Below are 5997 nucleotides of genomic sequence, written 5' to 3' on the forward strand. Positions count from 1 at the left end.
TTTTTATATCAAAATTTCAGGAGACATTGTTCAAATATATATGTACCTTGTATATGCCATATTAAATTTTACAAATATGTATATGATTGATTTAAAAAAGAAAAATAGTAAAAATACCTTATTTTTTTGTATCTCTGAAACCCACCTAACCCCTTAACCCTGGTTCCGTTGTAACTTCCGGACTTGAACCGTCCCAGTGGACTCTTGGATTTGATCCGAGTCCCTGCTCAGGCGCCAGTTAAATTTTCACTCTTTACGCCAAGTTATGTCCCGTGAGCAATAAAAATTACCATCCAAAATGATATATGCGAAATTTATTTCCCAGTTCAATTACATCCAAAACGAGTGCGTATATAGTTAGACTATTTAAATATCAAATATCTATTTATTTTTTACATTTACAAAAACAAACAAAATTGTTAAAAATCTTTGGTACGTCCAACACAAGACTGTAAGCCAATAAATTAGAGCATATCCTATATATCCAGTCATTTCTAGCAAACATCGAAGTTGTATTTTTTTTGGCAATTGAAAGTTACAAGTCTATTTAAATTTTTGCGGCTCTATTTTAATTACATATTTCGCAAATTGGCACGATTCCGATTACTTTGGCGGAGAGGTAAAAAAACCGAATTTCCGTATAAATGGGGTATGTGCGGATAGGGGAGCTTCTCCAGAGAAGAAATATCCAAAAATAATATAAAAATAACTTTTATTTTTTAAAATATTCACGATTAAAAGTTCAAAAATTTCCACTAATAATGGTATTTCTCTATGTTTCACTAAATTTTTTCACGTTTTTCACTCTGTATATTTAAATATACACTCTAAACATTGAAATAAGTTTACATTTCACTTTTATTTTGCTATATTTTACCTAAATTTATTAATTTAAAAATCACTTAGCACACTCATCGTTGAAAAGGTTAGATTGTTTACAATTATGAGGAAAACGAGCCTTGCCACATCTTAAACAGCAAAATGCAGCCTTCGGCCGCGCTTTAAAAAGATAACCCTGTTCGAGCGAATACCCGTGGTGACTGAAGTACTTCGCATAGTACTCCTTTCTGCGTTAAAATAAAAAAATATATACTGAGTTTCGTTATAAAGTGGTTATATTGTTTGGTTATCTTGCACTGATATTGAAAGAAAATTTAAGTTTTCGTTATAAAATGGTTAAGTTTTGGTTATTATATCTGTCAGCGCTTTCCATTTATTTTTGATGATACGTTGTTTTGTATATTAGGTGACAATATATATAATATTTTTATATAATATTACTTATTTGCTTATTAAATTAAATAAAGAACACATCATATGAACGGATAGAGGAATTTTTGGGAAGCAAGGAATTTCAGCGAATTTCTTTATTATCACATGGCAGCGCTCCATTTCGTCGTAATTCTTAGCACACACATGATGTTCACTACGAGTGTAAAATGTAATTTTTAAAAGAAAGATTTCTTCCGTAAAAAAACTGTTAAAAGTGTAAACTGTAGATTTATTTAAAAGTTTATAGTTTAATTTAATTAATTTGAAGTGAAAAATGTGAGTAAGGTGTGTTTAATGTGGTAAAATAGCTTGTTGAAATGTTCGAATTTTGGGAATTTTTGAACTTTAAGGTCGAATATCTCGTAAACTAAGCGTTTGCGGTACCTTTAACCCTCTCTCCTCCGGAAATCGGAATTGTGCCCGCAAATTATACAGAAATATATGTATATTGGACTTATTTTAAAAAATTTGGACTTTTCTAATAATTTTTCATATTCGATTTTAAGGATGTTGATTACTAGATCAAAATGTTTTATATGAACGTCTAAGTTGCGTAAAAAAATAATAATATCATGATTGAATTTTCCAATAAATTCTCTTAATACATCATCCATAGTTCGTTGGAAAATACTTGGTGCATTCTTTATTCCCATTATTTACTGAAAATGCAGTTTCCTCGATGTACTCAGACTTCATTAAAATTTGGTGAAATCCGGATTCTAAATCAAGATAATATATTACATATGTATATCTGGAATCGGATATTTATCCGATATAGTAATTTCGTTTTGTTTTTTGAAATCCACTACCATTATATTTATGTTTACGTTATAATGCGTTCAGTTTTGGACTCGAACACTTGGATCGACATCCGTTGTGGTAGGTCGTGGCTGAATAATTTTTTGAAATGTCCTTTGAAGTTATTATTACGCTGCTTATTTTGTTAGATGTTAAATAATTCGGTCTTTTCCCGATTTGTGATGCATATTATTTGATTATAATTCTTGTGCTTTGCTACTGCATTTGGCAAATCACATGGCTATAACGCAAAAAAATATATATTCGCTGAATTTGAACCTTATATAGTATTTGATAAATAAAAAATTGCACTGATGGATGCCCTTTACACATAAATTCTTTGCATTACTAGATGATTCTCTCCAACTAATATACTTATTTCGTTTACCAGAACATTCTGGTAGTAACTTAACAACCTCAAGTGGCTTATCCTACTGGATCGGTGGATCTAAACTCTATTTTGTAGTCAGCGACTGTAGTCAGGTATGTTAAAAGAATACATGGGTTTCCTCCGGTAAAAATAAATCTTCTTTCTCATTTTTTTTCTCATGGAAAAAATTAGCTATAGATTTTGTTATTGTTACAATAATACACTAATAACAAAAAAATTTTAAACTCGGCCATTGCGACGCTATTTCAGGAGACGAACATTTGGAGGAGATGAACATTTTTTACAAAAATTTTAAAATTTCAGTGAAAATTTCACAACATTTATTTTTTTTTTTCAAACAGATGTAATCGAAAAAGAGTCCTACGTCCAAGTCCTTAAGAATTGTATCTGAAAGACCTGTGTAAAATTTCATGCAGATCGGTTGAGTAGTTGTCGAGAAATCTTGAACCAATTTCAAAACCACAGTTTCGAGAAAAACGCGTTTAGCTACCCTCGAGTGCACTAGTTCTCAGCATAATCAGCGAAGCTGTATCTTTGAAACTATTAGACGGATCAATTTGAAAATTTAGGACACTCTTCTAGAGGAGTAGAGCCATTTTGCTTATATTTTATATCTCCCTTTTCCTTTTCTTTGAATATGGGCACTTTTAAATTCTATAGTTGCCCTTGCAAAGATTAATAAAACTTTTCGTATTTTAGTGAACATTTAAAAATGTTTATATTTTTTTTGATACCTATGTACATATATCATCGCTACCGTCTCTGATACTATTGTGTCACGTTTATAATAATCCTCAATAGTTATTTTTTCCTATATAATTAAAACTTTTCTGCATACATTAGACTCTGCCCTCATCTTTAAATGGATCTTTTTCTTGTTTTAACTCGCCTCCACGCTCTTCAAAATTTTTTTACCTTACCAACTATCATTTTTTTCGAAATCATTCGGTCATTAGATTCTTAGTTTATTTGTTTATGCATATGTATTTTTTATTTTATCTAGGAAATGAGACTCTTTTATTTTCTAAGGTAGGGAGATCAGAATCGTAGAATTGAGCTTATGTTATAAACATTCAAAATATTTTATTATATGGGTGGTTGGGCCATGATTTATAATTTGATCGGATATACAAATTGCCACAGTAAATACACATTTGATAATATTTATAATCCTAAATTAATGATAATTTAAATTATTTATCATTTGGATAATTATTTTATTTTCAACAGTTTTGTTAATATTTTTTTAATGACATTTTATTATTTACTGTTTTCTTTTTGCTTCTGATAAGTGCTTCTGTCGACTGAATATACGATTATCATTTTAGATGGATAGAATGGATATTTTACTCTTTTTGTTTACCAAGGATATATATTTACGTATGCCCTACGCATTGGGCGCCAATCAATTCATTTTGCGAGGGAGTTCTTAAAAAATAATATTTTATCCCCGCACGCTCGAAATAAATAAGAGCATGTATAGTTCTTTTCATTTATTTTCAACTTACATACTATTATTTCTACTTCACTGTATTGATTGTATCTAGAACAAAGAAAGTGTCAATTACAATTTTACACAGTTATTCAGCGAATTTCAGGAGAACGTTAAGCGTTCTTTTGTTTATCATACAATTGGTATTGTTATGCTTTTGTTTAATAAAAATGGATTATTCCATTCTGAACGAAAAAAGCACAACGCACTTATATGATCAAAAACGTTAATAAAGATTGTATTTAGCCGACTACATAAATACAAAACTTAAGCAATAATTTATTTAAATTTACCACCTCCATCCAGCAGCTTTACGGTAACTGTAAATAAATTGTAGTTTGCCGTTAATTTGTACATTAACTGTCATTTCTAATTGAATAGGGAACCCTAATTTTCAGTGTGACAGCCGCTCAAAATAAGCGTTTTTTATAACATTTTTATTGTAGCCAGATCGAAGAAAATATTAATTTTGGACATTTAAATTCAAGCGCCCAACATTTATTACGATTAAATATTAATAAAAAATGGACGTTTATTTTATAGAGAAACTATTTAAATTTTTTTTATGATATTATAGTATATTAAAACAATTGACTTTTGAACTTTTAATTTTCTATAAAGTGTTAGCTCTCAATTAACTAATGTTTTTAATAATTTTTAATTAAAAAATAATAATATTATGCATCACATAACAAAACATTTTATCAAATACGTTTGCATTTTGCATTGTCTTCAATTTTCAGGGTTTTACATTTTTTATTAGAGATCTTTAACGGCGGCAACAAACTCTTCCGTTCACATATATTTTCGGTATAATTTCGATCAATCATTCCAATTGCAAAACGTCAGAACCTACCAGAACCAGTCAACTGTCAAAGTTGGGTAGGTGAGCGGTTCTCATATTTCCAGTGACGGGAGAGTTGGGCACCTCTTTATCATTCAGATTGAAATTCTAGCAAAAATTTATGTGAACGAGTGAAATTTTTGCCGCCGTTCTGGATCCCTTATAAAAAATTTAAAATAAGGAAAAGTAGAGAATATGAGAAATTTATATGTATGTGATGAAACTTTTTGTAATGTGATGGATAATAGTATTAACTTTTAATTAAAAATTATTAAAAACGTTCATTAATTAAGTACTAACAGGCTTAATTCACTTTATTATATAAGTTAACATAGCAGATAGTATTTCATACGTTGCTACTCTTGAAATATGTGCTGGGTTAATTTGTCTAACTAGAGCGCTAATAATCATTAAATGAAATGTTTTTGATAACAGTGTATCAAAACCGGCTTAACACTTTATTTGTTTTTACTTGTGCGGGCGGTTTAAAACAATGGGACTTTGCTAAGGAATGCGGAATTACGGTACATCAATAGCAAGATGTGTACTAATAGGCTAGAGTTAGAAGCATTTAATATTAAGTGATCAGTTGTAAGAAGCCTAAAATTCTAAGGACCACACCTTCATTTATTAAAAACTTGGATCTGGTTGACGTGTATCAACATAAAAAACCCTACCAATAAAATACGACGAGGAAGCTTGAAATTCTAAGGAGCTGACAGTACTACATTTATGTATATTTACCTATTCAAAAACTGTAAGTGCTCTTTCAAACTATTTTCAAGTGGTTTTCAGTAAATTCTTCTATAAAAATATTAGATAAGAAGCAACATTCTGACAAGTGAATTTTACTAATTAACAAAAAAGTTTATAAAGTTTTTTTTTTTTATTTAACCTATTATTAAACTCCTAACTGCCAATCAAAATTCTGAATAACTTAAAAAGTGTATTGAATCTTGACATTCTTTTCGTTTAATGAAGTAAATTTTCAAACATTTTTTATTTTTTTAACAAGCATTGCTTGTATTTTCCGATTCGAATTTTCGGTGCTAGTTAATACTATAAAATTTAACTTAATTCTGAAGTGTCGTCTTGTGAATTATTGCTGTCAAAGCAAATATATTCGAATTATAATTTGTTGAATATACTTACGAATCGAAGATAATAATTGACATGTTATTTTGAATGCATATTTAAAAC

This window comes from Bactrocera tryoni, unplaced genomic scaffold, assembly GCF_016617805.1.
Source record: "Bactrocera tryoni isolate S06 unplaced genomic scaffold, CSIRO_BtryS06_freeze2 scaffold_25, whole genome shotgun sequence".
NCBI classification, from domain to species: domain Eukaryota; kingdom Metazoa; phylum Arthropoda; class Insecta; order Diptera; family Tephritidae; genus Bactrocera; species Bactrocera tryoni.